The 22,557-nt window shown below is 42.9% G+C and overlaps 1 pseudogene; it reads right to left on the bottom strand.

Annotated features, from left to right (window-relative positions):
- Positions 1 to 1,883: 1,883 nt before the first annotated feature.
- LOC125597500 lies at positions 1,884 to 3,126 on the bottom strand (annotated as a pseudogene).
- Between the last annotated feature and the right edge of the window lie 19,431 nt (positions 3,127 to 22,557).

The raw sequence follows: 22,557 nt of genomic DNA, 5'->3' as shown, positions 1-22,557 counted from the left end.
ATTGTGTGGAGCAATGGAGAGTTGAGAAAGAAGTGGTGATGCGCCACTGGTGTGTAGTTTCACTGAAGCTCACTTGCAAGCTTGGACCTATACTCAATCCAAGCTTGAGGAGGGGAGTTTAGTGAGCTATCAGTCGGACCAAGAAGGTTCAGAAGGTCCATTGCAAGCAACTGAAGAAGAAGGAGCCATCCGGGTCTAGGCAGTGGCGTGTCTAGGCAAGAGAGTGTTCAGAGCACTCTTGGCTGTGAGAAGATGAAGACTCTATCAGTGCGGCTTCTAGTGTGAGGTGACTGAAGAGGTAGCTGAAGCTTCCACAAGCACTCCATGAAGATGGCGAGTTCAGAAGGTGTTGCAATGGAGTAATGGTACAGATCATGAAGCTATCCATCCAAGCTTGTTCCTGTGAGAGTCTCAAGCTTGAGGGGGAGTGTTGAAGCTTCCATGATCTGAGAGTACTTGGTGGTTATTCAAGAAGAGGAGCAGATCAGTTATGAAGCATAATGAAGGATAAAGAAGCAATCACCAATGCGGCCTCTAGAGTGAGGTGATTGGTACTACAGTCTGAAACATCCTGTCATGAAGGTTTCAGTAACATGGTGGTGACTCATGAAGAAGAAGCAGCCAAGAATCAGCTTGTATCTATCAAGGAAGATCTGGTAGTCCGAGCACTTGATCACACCAAGACCATGTTGTGAGAAAGGGGGAGAGACCAAGATCTGTCTAAAGAAGAGTACAAGAAGTGTTGATGATGAGCAAGAGGAGTGGGTTCTCTCTTGCATCAAATGAGGGCCATGATCCAGAGTCTTTGTGTCCCTTACATTGCTGGTAAGGCACAAAGACTCACTGGCCAATCCTTAGGCCTTGGAGGCTTTACTCTTTTTCCCTCATCAAGGTTTTGTCCCAAAGGGTTTTCCTTGGTGAGGTTTTTAATGAGGAAGTTCTTCAAGGTTCCAAGCTTGACTTAGGATCAGCTAGAGTCAAGCTTGAGGGGGAGTGTTGACTTGAAGAAAAGAAATGGAGTGGTGAAGTGTTGAGTTGAGATTGAGTCTTGAGCAAGAATAGGGCAAGACCTCCGGAGATTATCTATGAAGACTTTAGGAGTGTTTAAAGGTGTCCAGAAGTGCTCATATGGCTGTGCAAAGATAGGGCCAAGTTCAGGATATGATTTTAGAGAATAAGAAAGGTATTGAGAAGTCTAAGAGAGATTCAAGAGAGATTAGAGTGTTTAAGAGAAAGTGTATGAGATTATCATGATGAACTAGAGAGAGATACTCATAAACTCGTGTTGTTTATTAATCAAGACAGAGTTTACAATATATAGGATCAGATACAAGGGTTTCAGAGAGACTAAGCATGTGAGGTCAAGGATAAGGTTGCTTTAATTCAAACTTGATCCAATGGGAGCTGTCACACGTTTTTGGCATCTTGGACCAGGTTCCTTTTGCCTTTACAGCCTGTTCCAGCCTGTGTGGATAAGGCTCAGTCACTCTATCCATCCAAACGGTCATCTCCCCTAAGGTAAAACTCCTTTGGCCGTTTACTTCTTTCACGCGGTAACTTCTCCTCTTGGTCGAGTGGTGGATTGATCCGGACCGTACGGATGGTACGGCCGGTACGGCCTTGTACGGTCTGATCACTCCCAAGCTTTCCTTCTCTTTGCCTTCACATTATCTCATTCCCAACTCCTTAAGCTATCTTCTCATATATTGTTCAACTCATTTCAACACTCCCCCTCAAGCTTAACTTAGTAACTTAGTTAAGCTTGGAACAACCATGAGATCTTCCTCATTAAAAACCTCACCAAAGAAAACCCATTGGGACAAAACTTTGATGAGGGAAAAAGAGTGAAGAGCTCATGGCTAAGGGGATCAGCTCCGTGGTGTAAGATCTATGAGTCCCAATCTGATGTGAATGGACTCCATAGTCTTTTGTCTTGCTGCCTTGGTGAACACATCCGCAAGTTGATCCTCACTCCTCGTATAGCATGGCAGGATTACTCCCAAGACAATCATCTGCCTCACCTTGTGACAATCAACTTCAATGTGCTTGGTTCTCTCATGGAAGACTGAGTTGGTTGCAATGTGTATAGCCGCTTGATTATCACAGTGCATAGTCATTGGAGTCACTTGCTCTATCTCCAAATGCTTCAAGATCCCTTTAATCCATACCAACTCATTTGTAAGCTTCAGCATTGCTCTATACTCAGCTTCAGCACTTGAACACGATACCACCTTCTGCTTCTTGCTCTTCCAAGTCACCAAGTTGCCTCCAATGAATGTACAATAGCCGGTGGTTGATCTTCTGTCTGCTCTATCTCCAGCCCAATCAGCGTCACAATATCCCACCACTTCAGTACTCTTGTTGCATCCCATCCATACTCCAAGGCTTGATGTCCCGTTCAGATACAAGAGAAGTCTCTCCACCATGCGCCAGTGATGTTCCTTTGGGACTTGCATATGCTGGCTCACTTGATTCACAGCAAAGCATATGTCTGGTCTTGTGATAGTGAGATAGATGAGCTTCCCTACCAGCTTCCTGTATAGCTTTGGATCATGAAAGGCCTTGCTATCTTCAACCTCCCCCTCACGTGGAATCTTGTATCCATCTTCAAGGGGCATCTTTGCTGTCTTATCTCCTTGTATACCTGCATCTTTCAAAAGATCAAGTGTATACTTCCTTTGGGAAATGAACAATCCTTCCTTAGATCTACACAACTCAATTCCAAGGAAGTATTTCATTTCTCCTAAGTCTTTGATTTCAAATACAGATTTCAAAAACTCCTTTGTGGCTTTTATACCAGCCTTATCACTACCTGTTATTATAATGTCATCAACATATACAAGTAGGCAAATGATACCTGAGGGTGTAGTGAGAGTGAATAGAGTGTGATCTAGTTCAGACTTCTTGAACCCCCGTCCGTTTAAGGTAGTGCTCAATTTGTTGTACCATGCTCTAGGAGATTGCTTCAATCCATAGATAGCCTTCTTGAGTCTCAATACATTTCCAGGTTTCACAAGATGCTCTAGGCCTGGTGGTGGATGCATATATACTTCATCCTCTAGCTCTCCTTGAAGAAAGGCATTCTTCACATCCATCTGCCAAAGCTCCCACTCAAGGTTCACAGCAAGAGACAATACAATCCTTATAGTATGTAGCTTGGCAACAGGAGCAAAGGTATCAATGTAGTCTTCCCCATATGTTTGAGTGTATCCTCTAGCCACCAATCTTGTCTTCTTCCTCTCAATGGTTCCATCAGGTAGATACTTGATAGTGAATATCCACTTGCTTGTTACAGCCTTCTTCCCTTTTGGCAACTCACTTTCAAACCAAGTATCATTCTTTATCATAGCATTAGCTTCATCACCCACTGATTCTTTCCAATCTTCATGTAGCATTGCTTCTTCATATGATCTTGGTACACTACTTCCATCTAAGCTTGTAATGAAAGCGCAATGTTCCTTTGGGTAACTAGCAAAAGAACACACAGTCTGAGAGGGATGCTTCACAGCCTGAGCATTGTAGTACACTCTCGTGTTTACCCAGTTGGAAACATCCTTCTTCAACCGTGTGCTTCTCCTTAATGGAACTGGTTCCACCTCCACCACCGTAGGCTGAACTGCTTCCCCTTCTACTTCATCTGGTTCCACTTCTTGAATGACTTCTTCCTCGCTTTGTATCACACCTTGACCATGACTATCTGAGTCTTGATCTTCATGATCTTCAGGCTCAGTCTCATTTTCCCCTTCATGATCATGGTGTGATGGTTCTTCAGCTTCATTCTCCTTGGTTGGTTGCTGATCCTGGGACATGTTGATTCCAAGTCCTTCTAGTACACGCCTAAGACTTGTAGCTCTATCAGATGGTTGAGACAAATCTTCAAGATCTTCCCACTTTCTATCTCCATAAAAGCTCTTATCCTCCAAGAACTTAACATCTCTAGACACAAGAACTCTCCTGGCTTCTGAATCATAGCATTTATATCCCTTTTGTGATGTTGAGTAGCCAATGAACATGGCTCTTGTGCTCTTTGCTTCTAGCTTATTCCTTAGCTCCCTGGGTACGAGTACAAAGCACACACATCCAAAGACTCTTAAGTGATCCAGCACAGGTTTGTTTCTGTTTAGAACTTCATAAGGTGCCTGATCCTCCAAGATCTTGGTTGGTATCCTATTGATCAGATAACAAGCCGAGATCACAGCATCACTCCAGAATCTTTTAGGCACACTTGTGTGAAACATCATAGACCTTGCCACCTCCATTAGGTGTCTATTCTTTCTCTCGGCTACACCATTCTGTTGAGGAGTGTATGGACAACTTGTCTGATGTAGAATCCCATGGTGAGCTAGATGACTCTTGAAAGCATTACCAGTATATTCTCCACCATTATCAGACCTGAAAATCTTAATCTTGGCATTATACTGGTTAGATATATAAGCTTGGAAGTTTTTAAATGCATCAAGAACCCTATCCTTTGTTTTAATGAGTGTTATCCAGGTGTACTTAGATTTTTCATCTATAAATGTGACAAAGTACTTGTAATTATCTCTAGATAAGCAGGGAGCAGTCCATACATCAGAGTGAACAAGATCAAAACACTTATCATAGATAGTAGTAGATCTTTTAAACACAGTCTTACAATGTTTTCCCAAAATACAAGCCTCACAATCATTATTTTTAAACATGACACCTGGTAACATTAAGCTTAAGGCTCTAACATGTGGATGTCCTAGCCTAGAATGCCATAATGCACCTTTACTTAAAACAGAACTCAGCAAACAACTAGAAATGGGATTAATATCTTCAAGTACATAAAGATCTCCCTTGGTTACTCCTTGTCCAATCAACTTATTGCTCTCAATATCCTGAAATGTCACATTGTTAGGACTAAAGATAACATTGCATTGTAGATCATTGGTACATCTTTTAACAGATAAGAGATTAGAAGTGAAATCAGGCATGTAAAATGCTTTAGAGTTCTTATCAAATAGCTTTAAGTCTCCTACACCTTTAATGGGAATTCTATCTCCATTTGCAATCATTACATGTCCATGAGCAGGTTCTATGTTTTTAATCAAGCTATCATCACTGATCATGTGATGAGATGCACCAGAGTCAACAATCAATGGTTTTATGCCTCTAGCTAGATGAGTTCTAGGTGATTCATTTCTCAGTTTTAATTCCTCAATGATATCTATCAACCTATTCTCATTCCCAGGCATCCTATGAGCAGTGTAAGAATAACCAAGAGTGTTTCCGAATGTACCAGACTCCTTAAGAGCTTTGATGAGGGCATCAATGTCAGATTTGCGAATCACTTCATGCTCCAAAATCTTTGCGGGCGTGTAGTGAGTTGCCATTGCCTTTCCTGCGCTTTCACCCACTTGTGCACTTGAGCCTGCTCCTGATGGACCGGACTCACTTGCTTCAGTAGACAGGTTAGCTCTGGCTTCTCGGTCTTTGTTGAATTTGGCCGGCTTGAGATGGGGGTGAAGGATCCAGCATTGGCTCCTCTTGTGTCCCAACTTCTTGCAGTGATCACAATTGCCTCCAAACCTCCTCTCATCACCATACTTCCTCTCATCAGTCTTGTATGCTGCACGGTTAGCTTGTGCTCCTTCCTCAGCCTTGTTGGCTAGAGCTAAGTCTCCCTTGCTTCCAAAGAGACCAAGTGACCCTTCCTCCTTCTGAAGTTGCGCACACACTTCCTCCATAGATGGGAGATTTGGCATCCTCAACATGTGCTTGATCACATCGTTGAATGGAGGATCCAACGTCAACAGCAAACCAAACACCTGATCTTGCTCCCTCCTCTCCGTGAGTAGCTCTTGATCATTAGTGCTTGGCCTCAACGATTCAAGCTCAGACCACAAGGATCTATACTTGCCCAAATGCTTGGTGAACTCCTCTCCATCTTGTACCAGTGTGTTGATAGCTTTCTTGATCTCATACACACGGCTCAGATTGGTAACGTTCCCAAAAGTCTTTTGGAGTACCTCCCACAGGTGTTTTGGAGTCTCGCAGTAGCTGTAGGCTTCCAAGAGATGTTCTTCAAGTGATCGTTGCAGCACAGATAGCACCATCAAGTCATCTTGAATCCACTTCTTTCCATCAGCAACCGCGAGCTCTCTTCCACCTTCTTCCTCAATGGCCACTGGTGCTGGGGCTCCATCTGTGATGTGATCCCATAACCCTAGCCTCCCAATGGCTGTCTTCACAAGCCTAGACCACAACAGGTAGTTTCCCCCACCCTTGAGTGAAATCGGAACCGAAATAACCTTGTTTCCTCCCATCTTGATTTGCTTGAACTTTGTTTAGAATCTCACAAGAAAGAACGTTTATCTGAAGCTGAAGAACACAAGATCTCAATACCACAGCCAACCTGGCTCTGATACCATATGATTTTAGAGAATAAGAAAGGTATTGAGAAGTCTAAGAGAGATTCAAGAGAGATTAGAGTGTTTAAGAGAAAGTGTATGAGATTATCATGATGAACTAGAGAGAGATACTCATAAACTCGTGTTTTTTATTAATCAAGACAGAGTTTACAATATATAGGATCAGATACAAGGGTTTCAGAGAGACTAAGCATGTGAGGTCAAGGATAAGGTTGCTTTAATTCAAACTTGATCCAATGGGAGCTGTCACACGTTTTTGGCATCTTGGACCAGGTTCCTTTTGCCTTTACAGCCTGTTCCAGCCTGTGTGGATAAGGCTCAGTCACTCTATCCATCCAAACGGTCATCTCCCCTAAGGTAAAACTCCTTTGGCCGTTTACTTCTTTCACGCGGTAACTTCTCCTCTTGGTCGAGTGGTGGATTGATCCGGACCGTACGGATGGTACGGCCGGTACGGCCTTGTATGGTCTGATCACTCCCAAGCTTTCCTTCTCTTTGCCTTCACATTATCTCATTCCCAACTCCTTAAGCTATCTTCTCATATATTGTTCAACTCATTTCAACACAGGAGGGACTTAGAAGAGTGTTTCGGAGCAAATGGGCAAGTGTGCATACTTAGGGCGAGGCAGTACGGATGGTACGGACCTGTACGGATCCGTACGGACCGAGACAACCCGAGGATACACAACTTGGCCATTTGAGATGTTTTGAGGTGGTGCAAAGTCCGGGACAAGATGTGCAAACTTAGGGCGTGATCAGAACATGTCCGAGAGACTTTGTGCATACTTAGGGCTAATAAAAAGAAGTCTGGTCGTGAAGCATCAAAAGGAAATCAAGAAGATCCTTTGTGGAGGCAAGCGGCCAATGAGAGCAAAGATGGAGCTGATTGGTTACTTTGGAGGATGGAAAGGCTGGCCTTGGCTGTAAAGCCAAAGGGGGGCACGACCATGAACATGGTCTGAATGAAGGCTTGATACATGGGAGCCTATAAGGAGCCAATGGGAGAACAGCCTTCCCTTTGACCAGTTTGAATCAGCCAATCAGATATCATCAGCCCTCAGCCAATCACAAGACATCACACAGATTGCAATACCAAGCTCTCATCTACACCATCCATTCTCTCAAGTTAATATTATCCATTAGATTTAGGTTTCAGATTGTGCAAACCTATTAAGCTTATAAATAAGCTTGTAAGAGGCGATTTTGAGCCTTAAGGGAGTTTGGGGGATTTCCCCTCTCCACTTCATAATGAAATGTGTTCTTGAATCAGATTCCCTTTAATCTCTCCCTTTCTTATACTCTTAATCTCTCAAAGTCTCTTGTTTCTGATTTAAGTAAACACAGAAACACTCTTATAAACCCTCTCTCTAAAATCACCTAAAACAAACTCTAATCTTCTCAGCTTGCTCCATTGGAGCTTATACACACACACAACCTGAGATCTCTGAAAATCTCACATTGAGGTACTGAATCAGTACAAACCCTCTCTAGAGCATATGAAGATCTTTGGATGTTTGTGTTTTGTGATGGTGCCTGGAGAGATAAGAAACAAGCTAGAAGCTAAGAGTTCAAAGGCAATGTTTATTGGATATTCATCAAGTCAGAAAGGATACAAGTGCTATGATCCTAACACAAGGAGAGTGTTAGTATCTAGAGAAGTGAAGTTTGTTGAAGAAAAAGGATACTATGAGGAGCAGACTCAAGATGATTTGAAAGATCTCACTTCTGATAGAGCTGAAACATTGAGGATTATCCTAGAGGGTCTTGGAATCAACATGAATCAAGGTGGAAGAAGCACTACTCCAGTACCGGATCATCAGACCTCCAATCTTGACCATGAGGGGGGGAATGAAACAAGAACTCAAAACCATGAAGAGACAAGTAGAGAAGAGAGTTCTGGTTCTCATGATCAAGCTGAGGAATCAAATGATCAACAAGGAGCTGAAGAGAGTCAGCTAAGGGAAGAAGGAGCTGAAGCAAGTCAGCTAGGAGAAGAAAGATCTGAACCAAGTGTACTGCCACAAGAAGAAGAACAAGAGATGGTGCAAGAAGGGCCAGTGTTGAGAAGAAGTACAAGGCTGAGAAAGGATCCTTCCAGTTGGGTAAACACAAGAGTGTACTACAATGCCCAAGCTGTGAAGCATCCTACTCAGGCCGTGTGTTCTTTTGCTAAATATCCAGAAGCACAGAAGTAGTGGGCTATTGTTATGCGGATTGGGCAGGTGATAGAGCTGACAGGAGATCAACAACCGGCTATTGCACATTCATTGGAGGCAACTTGGTAACTTGGAAGAGTAAGAAACAGAAGGTGGTGTCATGCTCAAGTGCAGAAGCTGAATATAGAGCTATGCTGAAGCTTACAAACGAGCTAGTTTGGATCAAGGGCATCTTGAAGCATTTGAAGATAGAACAAGCCACTCCAATGACAATGCATTGTGACAACCAAGCAGCCATTCACATAGCCTCCAACTCGGTGTTCCATGAGAGAACAAAGCACATTGAGGTTGATTGCCACAAGGTGAGGCAGATGATTGTCCTAGGATTCATCTTGCCATGTTATACTAGGAGTGAAGATCAGTTGGCTGATGTATTCACCAAGGCTGCGAGGCAAAAGACAATGGAGTCCATTCATATCAGATTGGGCCTCATTGATCTTGGGAAGAGAAGTAGCTGATCCCCTTAGTCATGAGATCTTTACTCTTTTTCCCTCATTAAGGTTTTGTCCCAATGGGTTTTCCTTGGTGAGGTTTTTAATGAGGAAGATCTCATGGCTGTCCAAGCTTAGGCTTCCACAAAGCTAAGCTTGAGGGGGAGTGTTGAGATGAGCTGAGTATATGGAGATGAAGAGATAAGGAGTTGAAGAGAAGAGGAGATGAAGTACTTAGGGAAGTTTGGGAGAGTATGGTACGGTAGGCCGTACAAGGCCGTACAAGGCCGTACAAGGCCGTACCATCCAAACCTCAACCAAAACTTACCATACCTTATCCAAGTGAGACGGTAACTAAGGAGGAGTGACTTGGGTAGCTTAGGGAGAGGATCAGACCGTTGAAAGGATAAGGGGACGCGGTGCCAGGCTGGAACAGGCTGGAAAGCTAAAGCACCTTTAGTCCAAGATGCCATAAGCGTGTGATGCATCCTAGTGGTTGATTTGAATCCATTGCCTTGACTACACACGGCTCAATAGTGCTCATTTTCCCTCTTGTAAACCCTTGTGTTCCTCTTATAAATATGTAACCTCACTCATTAATATTATTAAGAAAGTTATGAGTCTCTCTTAGTCTTTACTCTCAACATGATTCGATCCTAGACTCCTAATCTCATTTCATACTCAAATCTCTTCTAAATCACTTCTAGTCTTTCTTATTTACTCAGATTACTCTACTAAATCCTAAAAGTGATACTCTAGACTCTTTCTAATCTCTTTCTTTCCTTATATCAAACTCAGATTCTCTAAAACTTATAGTAGTGGCGCCTGATTGGATAAAGGGAAGAGTGGCTATGAATGCACCAGCATTACCACCTGAATCTGTCCATAGAACTGTCCAGGTTCATAGCCAACTTGCTCTTCCTTTAACAGCTCTATCCAGCCTGTCTTTGGACTACTTACAGCCAATCACAATCAGGGACCACTTCCCTTATCCAAACAGCATCTTCTTGATGCCCAAATGATTCCACACGACCAGATGCTTCTCCCAACACCCTAAGATTGCACAAAGCCTCCCGGACATGTTCTGATCACGCCCTAAGCTTGCACGTCTTGTCCCGGACTTTGCACCATCTCAAAACATCTCAAATGGGCGAGTTGTGATCGCTCGGGCCGTACCAGTCCGTACATGTCCGTACATGGCCGTACAGCCTAGCCCTCTCTTTGCACACTCGCCCATTTGCTCCTCAAGATTCTTCTAAGTCTCTCCTAGACTTTGCCCTTGCTTAGAACACCCATTAGATCACTTCTAGACACCTTCATACACTTCATAACTCTTGATAGGCAATCTCTAAAGCTCTTGCCCTATTATTGCACAAGATCCATCTCAACTCAACACCTTTAGCTCTTCCATTCCTTTCTTCAAGTTAACACTCCCCCTCAAGCTTGACTTTAGCTGATCCTAAGTCAAGCTTGGAACCTTGAAGAACTTCCTCATTAAAAACCTCACCAAGGAAAACCCTTTGGGACAAAACCTTGATGAGGGAAAAAGAGTAAAGTCTCCAAGGCCTAGGGATTGGCCAGTGAGTCTTTGTGCCTTACCAACAATGTAAGGGACACAAAGACTCTGGATCATGGCCCTCATGTGATGCAAGATAGAACCCACTCCTCTTGCTCATCATCAACACTTCTTGTACTCTTCTTTAGACAGATCTTGGTCTCTCCCCCTTTCTCACAACCTTCTTGTTGTGATCAAGTGCTCGGACTACCAGATCTTCCTTGATAGATACAAGCTGAGTCTTGGCTGCTTCTTCTTCATGAGTCACCACCATGTTACTGAAACCTTCATGACAGGATGCTTCAGACTGTAGTACCAATCACCTCACTCTAGAGGCCGCATTGGTGATTGCTTCTTCATCCTTCATTATGCTTCATAACTGATCTGCTCCTCTTCTTGAATAACCACCAAGTACTCTCAGATCATGTAAGCTTCAACACTCCCCCTCAAGCTTGAGACTCTCACAGGAACAAGCTTGGATGGATAGCTTCATGATCTGCACCATTACTCCATTGCAACACCTTCTGAACTTGCCATCTTCATGGAGTGCTTGTGGAAGCTTCAGCTACCTCTTCAGCCACCTCACACTAGAAGCCGCACTGATAGAGTCTTCATCTTCTCACAGCCAAGAGTGCTCTGAACACTCTCTTGCCTAGACATGCCACTGCCTAGACCCGGATGGCTCCTTCTTCTTCAGTTGCTTGCAATGGACCTTCTGAACCTTCTTGGTCCGACTGATAGCTCACTAAACTCCCCTCCTCAAGCTTGGATTGAGTATAGGTCCAAGCTTGCAAGTGAGCTTCAGTGAGACTACACATCAGTGGCGCATCACCACTTCTTTCTCAACTCTCCATTGCTCCACACAATGGGCTAAGTCTTCCTCTTTCAACTCGGATGGATGGTGAACCAAGAACACCTCTTGTGAACCTGAAACATCACTCAAACTCCAGCAAAGATAAGACACAAGTGCATTGGGTCAACCCTTGATGCATCATCAAGTTTGAACACCAATGTCTTTAAGCAATGCAACAGATTAAACTAGACATTTTCAAGTTCTAATCTTTGCAAGCAAACTCTCTAAGCACAAGTAAGATCATAACAGATTCAATACAAGCTACCTAGGCAATTTTTAAAGCTTCTTTACTCAGCATTTAGACATGAATCTAATGCTTCAATGTAAGACAGCCATTTGACAGTATGCATTAACCTTAATCAGTTTCAATTCATGAATGCAACAATACAATCCATCACACATTCATTTATAACTTAGGCTAAGCATTACTATCATCACTTATCATCAGACAATGCATTACTTTCAATCTGTTTTCAGTTCATGAGCTTCAAACAATACCATTTCATTTAGCAAACTCATTACTTAACAGGAGCAAGCATTTTACTATTTAAACACTAAACAAGCCTTTAAAGCATCCTGGGACAGATTCAACTAATTTTATTTAGCAATCACACATTATCCTCAGGTTTTTCAATCAATACACATCACAATAACCAGGCACAGTCACACCACAAGCTCAATATCAAGAAGGTTTTAAAGAATCGCTTACACAAGGAACCAGGTTGGTTCCTTAACCTTTCATGAAACCGGCCATGCTTTGTTGGTCTTGAGAGTGTGGATCGTCACCCACCTCTTTCACCTTCTGTTCATGGCCTCCATCTTGTACCATCAGCTTCAAAGACCCCTCCTTTCTTCATCTCCACTAGGCGCCAAGCTCTTGACACCATCTTCTTTGGAACCGGATGTGATCTTCTCTTGGACAAGGCGCCTTGGTACAAGGATAGCTAGGCCTTGTCCATACACCTTTGCTTCCACTGAGAATCACCACCAGGACAGGAAGAGAACAGGATGAGGAACCATGAGAACTCGCCAAGCTTCAGTCTTCTTCTTCATAAGAAGCTGAACCGGATGGAGAGAGCTTCTATGGTTTGGATTTGAGCTGAGGAGAGAGCAGTGTGTTTGCGGAAGCTTCAGCTCAGGTTCTGATGAACCTGGCTCTGATACCATGTGAGATTTGAGAGCTCTGGCTGTGTATGTGTATGAAAAGCCATTAAAGGCAAAGATAAGGTCTTGAACTAGTTGAATAAGAGGTCTGATGAAACTAGTATGAACTCGAATCAGAAACAAAGAGACTTTGAGAGATTAAGAGATTAGAGACTAAGAAAGGGGTAGATTAAGGGAATCTGATCAAGAACACACTTTTATAATTATGAAGGAGATGGGGAAAACCCCCATACTCACTTAAGAGATACAAAACGCCCCTTAAGGGTCTTTTTATACAATCAGGTTACAAACTTATGAAACCCTAAAGTAAATGGATAAGACTTGAAGGATGGAGATGTTCTGGTTTGAATTGGATGGCTTGGATCAGTCTAGGAGAGATGGTGAGCTGGGTAGTGGCGCCTGATTGGATAAAGGGAAGAGTGGCTATGAATGCACCAGCATTACCACCTGAATCTGTCCATAGAACTGTCCAGGTTCATAGCCAACTTGCTCTTCCTTTAACAGCTCTATCCAGCCTGTCTTTGGACTACTTACAGCCAATCACAATCAGGGACCACTTCCCTTATCCAAACAGCATCTTCTTGATGCCCAAATGATTCCACACGACCAGATGCTTCTCCCAACACCCTAAGATTGCACAAAGCCTCCCGGACATGTTCTGATCACGCCCTAAGCTTGCACGTCTTGTCCCGGACTTTGCACCATCTCAAAACATCTCAAATGGGCGAGTTGTGATCTCTCGGGCCGTACCAGTCCGTACATGTCCGTACATGGCCGTACAGCCTAGCCCTCTCTTTGCACACTCGCCCATTTGCTCCTCAAGACTCTTCTAAGTCTCTCCTAGACTTTGCCCTTGCTTAGAACACCCATTAGATCACTTCTAGACACCTTCATACACTTCATAACTCTTGATAGGCAATCTCTAAAGCTCTTGCCCTATTATTGCACAAGATCCATCTCAACTCAACACCTTTAGCTCTTCCATTCCTTTCTTCAAGTTAACACTCTCATCGTAACCATCCATTTATCTTTAATTTACAGCCTTAGGATCTAGGTTTATGATCTGAGTTGTGTAAAGGCATAAATAAGCCTCTTAGGATCATTTTGTAACTTTTAAGCTGAGAGAGTCTCTCTTCTTCATAAACTTGTTCTTGGATCTTATTCTCTGGTTACTAAGTCTCTCTAATCTCCCATACACGTTCCTAATCTCTTAGTCTCTCCCATACTCTCTCTGATTCTCTTAAACTCATTTCTATTCTTCATACTTCATCATACACAAATCTCTCATCTGTTCTTACATCACTCAAGCACTTGTACTCTGAAAATCTCACAAAGATGACTCCTAGGACAATCATCTGCCTCACCTTGTGGCAATCAACCTCAATGTGCTTTGTTCTCTCATGGAACACCGAGTTGGAGGCTATGTGAATGGCGGCCTGGTTGTCACAATGCATTGTCATTGGAGTGTCTTGTGCTATCTCCAAATGCTTCAAGATGCCCTTGATCCAAACTAGCTCGTTTGTAAGCTTCAGCATAGCTCTATACTCAGCTTCTGCACTAGAGCATGACACCACCTTCTGTTTCTTACTCTTCCAAGTCACCAAGTTGCCTCCAATGAATGTGCAATAGCCGGTTGTTGATCTTTTGTCAGCTCTATCACCTGCCCAATCAGCATCACAATAGCCCACCACTTCTGTGCTTCCATTGCACCCCATCCATACACCTTGATCCGGCGAGCCATTTAGATACATCAGCAGCCTCTCCACCATACGCCAGTGATGTTCCTTGGGAAGCTGCATGTGTTGACTCACCTGATTCACAGCAAAGCATATATCAGGTCTTGTGATGGTTAGATAAATCAATTTGCCAACAAGTTTTCTATAGAGTTTAGGATCATGAAATGGCTTGCTGTCTTCAATCTCCCCCTCTCTTGGTACTTTGTGCCATCCTCCATTGGCATCCTTGCTGTCTTGCCTCCATAAGCACCTGCACCTTTCAAAAGATCAAGTGTATACTTCCTTTGGGACATGAACAAACCTTCCTTGGATCTACAAATCTCAATTCCAAGAAAGTATTTCATTTCTCCCAAGTCTTTTATTTCAAACATAGACTTTAGAAACTCCTTGGTTGCTTTGATACCTTCCTTATCACTTCCTGTGATAATGATATCATCCACATACACAAGGAGAGCAACCATACCTGAGGGAGTAGTGAGGGTAAAGAGAGTATGGTCCAATTCTGACTTCTTAAAACCTCGGCCGTTCAGAGTTGTGCTCAACTTGTTGTACCATGCTCTTGGTGATTGCTTCAACCCATAGATAGCCTTCTTTAGCCTCAGTACATTCCCTCTCTTCACTAGATGTTCAAGACCTGGTGGAGGATACATGTAGACTTCATCCTCAAGTTCTCCTTGTAAGAATGCATTCTTCACATCCATTTGCCACAATCCCCATCCAAGGTTAACCGCCAAGCTTAGTACAATTCTAATGGTATGTAACTTGGCTACTGGTGCAAATGTCTCAATGTAATCCTCTCCATATGTTTGAGTGAACCCTCTGTTGAACTGAAGAGAAGATAGAGCTTGTACAATAATAGGGCAAGCTCTAGAAGATGTCCAGAAGAGTTCAATCAAGCTTCAGAAGTGTTCTGAAGTAGTTATCTTGTGAAGTTAAGTCTAGGAAAGACTTAGACTGATCATGTGAAGGCTTTGGAGGAGTTTGGGAGAAGATGGCAGTATGGTGCAAAGCTAGGGCATTCAGTACGGCCATGTACGGCCTAGGGCAAGCCATGAAGATGTCTGGTGCAATCAAGAGGGAAGATAGGGCAATGTACAAAGATAGGGCAAGTGGTACGGACAGGAGGTCCGTACCAACGACCGTACAGCCCACTCCTCTCGCCCAAGTCATCCGGTTAAGCCCAAATCAAGATGTGCAATGTGAGGGCGGTTTACTTTGATCCAATCCTTTCCTTATGTCCGTTGGGGAGTCTTGGAGGCAAAGGAAGAATCAAATGGATAAGGTGAGCTGTTGGTATGAGCTGGAAAGGTAAAGGTGCTTTACCTTTACAGCCTTGACTCATCTGATCCATCCAATTCAAATGAAGCAATCTGAGCCCTCCATTCAGTCCAACCACGACCAGCTAGCACCAGAACATCAAAGACCAGCTTCCTCTCATCCTAACCATCCATTTATCTTTAATTTACAGCCTTAGGATCTAGTTTTATGATCTGAGTTGTGTAAAGGCATAAATAAGCCTCTTAGGATCATTTTGTAACCCTTAAGCTGAGAGAGTCTCTCTTCTTCATAAACTTGTTCTTGGATCTTATTCTCTGGTTACTAAGTCTCTCTAATCTCCCATACACGTTCCTAATCTCTTAGTCTCTCCCATACTCTCTCTGATTCTCTTAAACTCATTTCTATTCTTCATACTTCATCATACACAAATCTCTCATCTGTTCTTACATCACTCAAGCACTTGTACTCTGAAAATCTCACATGGTATCAGAGCCAGGTTGCTCAGACTCCTGGTAGAAGCTTCCGCAACAAACACAAGCTCCAGCCCACGCCAGTTCAGCTCAGTTCACTCAGCTCCCAAGCGCCAGCCTTTGAAGAAGTTCCTTGACAGTTTTGCTCTTTCCAGCCTCAAGATGGAGTCCAAAAGAGCCATTGTCATCCCAGTCACTCTCAAAGGCCCCAACTACCTTCTCTGGTCACGCCTAGCCAAGACAGCCATAGGAGGAAAGGGTTTATGGAGCCATTGCATCTCAGATGCTCCAAACCACTCCAAAGCTGTCGCCACACAAGCTGAAGGTGAAGCAAGTTCCAAACCGGTCTCTGAAGACAGATGGCTACAAGAAGACCTCACTGTCCTCTCCATACTCCAAAGCTCCTTGGATCCATCCATTCTTGAAGCCTACTCCTACTGTGAGAGTGCTAAAGAGCTTTGGAGTACACTTAAGAAGATCTATGGGAACCTGTCCAACCTCAGCCGAGTCTTTGAGATCAAGAAGGCCATCAACAACATGTCCCAAGAAGAAGAGGAGTTCACTACTCATCTAGGAAAGTTCAGAGCCCTTTGGTCTGAGCTAGAGATGCTTAGACCTCAATCATTTGAGCCGGATGTGTTGAATGAAAGAAGGGAGCAAGATAAAGTGTTTGGGCTGCTCCTAACTCTCAGTCCCACCTTCAGCGGCCTCATCAAACACCTATTGAGGTCTGAGAAGCTACCTACCCTTGAAGAGGTGTGTGCTCAAGTCCAAAAGGAGGAGGGCTCACACGGATTGTTTGGAGCAAAGGAACCACTTACCTTTGCCTCACACGCTGAAGGAAGCTCTCAGCCCATGAAAACGGTGTACAAGAAGGGGGATAGAAGAGGCCTGAGGTGTGAGCATTGCAAGAGGGATGGACACACCAAGGAGAGGTGTTGGATACTGAATCCAAACCTCAAACCTGCCAAGTTCAAGTGAGCCGTGTCCATGGAGGTTCAAGAGATCAGTTCGGATCTCTTGGTTGTAAGCAAACCTCCTAACCCTTAATAAGAGCTTGTGTCTTTATTTATTGTGCTGTGAGTGGTGTCTAGAGTCCCAGAATCTCATGTTTTGGTTATTGCATTGTCTTGTGTGTTGCCATAGCTTGAATCATCATGAATGTGTTGTAGAATTGAGTAGAATGTCTCTACTACTTGCATCATGTTTGAAAAGCTGTTTTGCATACATAAGCATGTCGCATTCTGTCTAAGTTCAATCTTATTTAAATCTGATGCTAATGCCTATGTTTAATCCATCAATGAAAGTCTTGCATCAATTAGAAATTTTCTAAGTTGCTTGCATCATTGGTCTTGATTGAAACTGTTGTGCATAGCTTTAATAGAACTCATGGATTGAACCTGTTGCATTCATATAGCTAATGCTTTAAGATTGTGCATTCATGTAGTGATGCATTTAAAAATGAACCTAAATTGCAAATATACTGATGTAAGCTTGCATTGCATTTAGAGAACTTAAAAAAAAAAAAAAAAATGAAAAATGAACCTAGAATGTCAAAGTATTGTTTAGAGCTTGCATTGTCATTTTAGAGATTGAAATTTACTTGTTCTTGCCTTGATTGTCTGGCTTGTTTCAAGTATTATATACTGCTGTGGCATTGGTGATCAAACAGGATGGAAGATCTTAGTTTGATCCCAATGGGATGATCTGATCTTGCATTGAGTTGTGGTGGTGTTAGGTACACAAGGAGTGATACATGTAACTCGCCAACAGCCAAGAATGTAGAGACAATGGTCTAGTGCCATTGCATATCATCACTAGGACATGTTAAAGTCCATAATCTACAGGAAGTGTAGTGTGATTGATTATGCAATGAGAGATGGCCATTGCATAATACCATTGGAAATATCCAGTCCAAAGTCTACAGGAAGTGTAGCATGGGTCATTATGCAATGAGAAGTGTGTCTTGTGAGGCTCTCTATGGTGATTCAAACACCCTAGTTCCTGGTTAAGGAAGAGAGTAAACTCACAAGAAGAAAGCTATCATGGAAGACTGATAGTTATAAGACCATGGGGATGCATATGATCATCACAAGCTTAGCTCCTTCTAGTCTCGGCTCTAAGCTTGAGGGGGAGTCTTAATGCATATGATCCATGGTCAGTAACAAGTCTTTGCAAAGGCTCCTACAAAGGATCATCAGCCGGAGCTATTCTAGGCAGTCTAAGGGTGAAGGTGAACTCATCAAAGCGGCTTCTATGGTGAAGTGATTGATGAGAAGCTGATGAATCCATTCTGCCTTTCCAAGAAGTTGATGATGCCATGGAGATGGTGCAATGGCCGAGTGGGAACTCACCAAAACAAAAGGGAAGTGTCCCTAAACTCAATTCAATTCAATACATTCATCATTTCAAATCAAAGTCTAGAAATGATACTTAAAATGTTTGAATGGATTGTGTGATATTTCTTGATAAGTACTGATGCACCTTTGGGATAATGTATCAGGTACCATTGCTTGAGCCTCACTAAAGATGTTCCTGGTCATTTCCTAGCTTCTCTAAGGTGGCTGTGAAGTCTGTTGAGAGGGGGAGATCCAAACCAGTTCTATGAAGAGGGCAAGCATAGTTTGAAGTGTTGATCAGCCTTACTGGTGTTTTGAAGATGATCTGGTCGTGTCCTAGCTTCTCTAAGATGGCTGTGAAGTCAGTTGAGAGGGGGAGACTTCAAACCAGTTCCATGAAGAGGTGAAGCTGAAGTGTGAAGTGTGCGTAAAGCTGTGAAGTGTGCGTAAAGCTGTGAAGTGTTGCTGCACCTATTAGGCCGTGATCCAGAGCTTCTTGTGTCCAACCACACTGGTTCTAACGCACAAGAGCTCACTGGCCAATCCCTAGGCTTTGGAGAGCTCTACTCTTTTTCCCTTGCAAGGTTTTGTCCCAATGGGTTTTCCTTGTAAGGTTTTTAATGAGGGAGACTCTTCAGAGTTCCAAGCTTGGCTTAGGATCTCCTAAAGTCAAGCTTGAGGGGGAGTGTTGAACTGAAGAGAAGATAGAGCTTGTACAATAATAGGGCAAGCTCTAGAAGATGTCCAGAAGAGTTCAATCAAGCTTCAGAAGTGTTCTGAAGTAGTTATCTTGTGAAGTTAAGTCTAGGAAAGACTTAGACTGATCATGTGAAGGCTTTGGAGGAGTTTGGGAGAAGATGGCAGTATGGTGCAAAGCTAGGGCATTCAGTACGGCCATGTACGGCCTAGGGCAAGCCATGAAGATGTCTGGTGCAATCAAGAGGGAAGATAGGGCAATGTACAAAGATAGGGCAAGTGGTACGGACAGGAGGTCCGTACCAACGACCGTACAGCCCACTCCTCTCGCCCAAGTCATCCGGTTAAGCCCAAATCAAGATGTGCAATGTGAGGGCGGTTTACTTTGATCCAATCCTTTCCTTATGTCCGTTGGGGAGTCTTGGAGGCAAAGGAAGAATCAAATGGATAAGGTGAGCTGTTGGTATGAGCTGGAAAGGTAAAGGTGCTTTACCTTTACAGCCTTGACTCATCTGATCCATCCAATTCAAATGAAGCAATCTGAGCCCTCCATTCAGTCCAACCACGACCAGCTAGCACCAGAACATCAAAGACCAGCTTCCTCTCATCCTAACCATCCATTTATCTTTAATTTACAGCCTTAGGATCTAGTTTTATGATCTGAGTTGTGTAAAGGCATAAATAAGCCTCTTAGGATCATTTTGTAACCCTTAAGCTGAGAGAGTCTCTCTTCTTCATAAACTTGTTCTTGGATCTTATTCTCTGGTTACAAAGTCTCTCTAATCTCTCATACACGTTCCTAATCTCTTAGTCTCTCCCATACTCTCTCTGATTCTCTTAAACTCATTTCTATTCTTCATACTTCATCATACACAAATCTCTCATATGTTCTTACATCACTCAAGCACTTGTACTCTGAAAATCTCACACCCTCTTGCTACTAATCTAGTCTTCTTCCTCTCAATCTGTCCATCAGCCTTGTATTTGATTGTGAAGATCCATCTACTAGATACTGCCTTCTTCCCTTTTGGTAGTTCACTTTCAAACCATGTATCATTCTTTATCATAGCTCCTGCCTCAGCTCCTACTGATTCCTTCCATTCCTTATCCTCCATTGCCTCTTCATAGCTTCTTGGAATGTGATTCTCATCTAAGTTTACCATGAATGCACAATGTGCTTCTGGATATTGAGAGAAAGAACAAACGGCCTGAGTAGGATGCTTCACAGCTTGAGCATTGTAGTACACTCTCGTGTTTACCCAACTGGAAGGATCCTTTCTCAGCCTTGTACTTCTTCTCAACACTGGCCCTTCTTGTGCCGGTAACTCCATGTCTTGTACATCTTCTTGTATACTTTCTTCTCTTGGCTGACTTGCTTCAGCTCCTTCATCCCTTAGCTGACTTGCTTCAGCTCCTTCTTGTTGATCATTTGACTCCACAGCTTGATCATGAGAACCAGAACTCTCTTCATGACTTTGAGTTTGAGTTTCTGTTCCATTCCCCCCCCCCTCATGTTCAAGATTGGACGTCTGATGATTCGGTATTGGTGTAGTGCCTCTTACTTCTTGCTGTTCTTGATCCATATTGATTCCAAGTCCTTCTAGTATTATCCTCAAGGTTGCAGCTCTATCTGAAGTGAGATCTTTCAAATCTTCTTGAATCTGCTCCTCATAATATCCTTTTTCTTCCACAAACTTCACTTCTCTAGATACTAGCACTCTCCTTGTGTTAGGATCATAGCACTTGTATCCTTTCTGACTTGATGAGTATCCAACAAACATTGCCTTGGAGCTCCTAGCTTCAAGCTTGTTTCTTAATTCTCCCGGTACCATCACAAAACACAAACACCCAAAGATCTTCATATGTTCGAATGAGGGCTTATATTGGTTCAATACCTCAAATGGTGATAACCCTTGCAGAATCAGAGTTGGTGTTCTGTTGATGAGATAACAAGCTGTAGTGACCGCATCACTCCAGAACTTCTTGGGTACATTGGTTTGAAACATCATGGACCTGGCCACTTCCATCAGATGCATATTCTTTCTCTCAGCCACACCATTCTGTTGTGGAGTATAGGGACAGCTTGTCTGATGTAGGATTCCATGCTGAGATAGATGGAGCTTGAATGCTTGTCCCGTGTACTCTCCTCCATTATCTGACCTGAAAATCTTTATCTTGGCATTATAATGGTTAGTCACATATGATTGAAAGTTCTTAAATGCATCAAGTACCCTATCTTTGGTTGGAATTAAAGTTAACCAGGTGTATTTGGATTTTTCATCAATGAAAGTTACATAATACTTTTGATTGTCTCTAGATAAGCAAGGAGCAGTCCAAACATCAGAATGAATCAAATCAAAACACTTCTCATAAACCGTAGTAGATTTAGTAAAGACAGTCTTACAATGCTTGCCTAAAATACAAGCTTCACAATCATTATTCTCAAAGGAAACACCTGGCAACATCAGTTTTAAAGCCTTATTATGAGGGTGTCCTAATTGTTGAGATGAGGTAATAAAGAGTGACTACATTAATAGAGAATGAGGATTGAGACAGACAGTAACTTTGGAGTTACCACAGTAACTTTGGTTTTACTGTGGTAACTAAGTTAAAGCTTGGAAAGTTACCTTGGCTCACATTGGAGAGTAAAGCCACGACCAAGGAGCGGTATGGATAAGGGAGGAGCAGTCTGGATAAGGTTTAGGGCTGGATAAGGCTGGAGACAGGCTGGAAAGTAGACAGCATCTAGTAAAAGATGCCAAAGGGATCAAGCATGTGAAGACTCCCATTGGCTGCTTTTGGATGGCTCTCTTTGACTACACATGCCCTGAACCTCTACCTTATCTGATTGATTTCGAAATTGATTGTCTCTCTCATATAAGTATGTTGTAAACCTCATCTTTAATAATTAATGGAGTTTTGAGTCTCTCTCTTGATTCTCTCCCTAAAATCTCTTAATCTCTTAATCTCTTTAATCTTTGAATCTAAGTATCTCTGGTTGTTTGAATCATTCTCTAAAACACAAAAGTGTTTATGGTATCAGAGCCAGGTTGCTTGAAAAGGAGAGAGTGATTTCGTTTTTCTAAATGTTCTTGAGTGTTCTTGACATTTTCCAAAAGCTAGATCCTTTAAAGTTCAAGTTTGTGTCTGTTGGTGTTTCTTTTGCAGAGTCAGCTTCAAGGGAGTCCCTTTAGGTGTTTGACAAGATCAGAAGAGCGGTCTAGATGGTTGGTAAGCTTGGCGTGTGAGATTAGAAGCATTTGGGGGAAGATCTAGGATAAAGGTTGTTGCTTTAGGCTAAAGGAAATGGAGCTGCTTCAATCTGGTACAGCAAGGCGTGAAGAGAAGAAAGAGAGAGGGAATGAGTGGGGGTGGTTCTCACAGATGAAAACAACTCTGAAAAGGTGTGGAGTTTGGAGAAACC

The sequence above is a fragment of the Brassica napus genome, unplaced genomic scaffold (assembly GCF_020379485.1).
Source record: "Brassica napus cultivar Da-Ae unplaced genomic scaffold, Da-Ae ScsIHWf_1473;HRSCAF=2065, whole genome shotgun sequence".
Lineage (NCBI taxonomy): Eukaryota > Viridiplantae > Streptophyta > Magnoliopsida > Brassicales > Brassicaceae > Brassica > Brassica napus.
The sequence above is the reverse complement of the archived record's forward strand: the minus strand, read 5'-3'. Positions and strand labels throughout refer to the sequence as shown.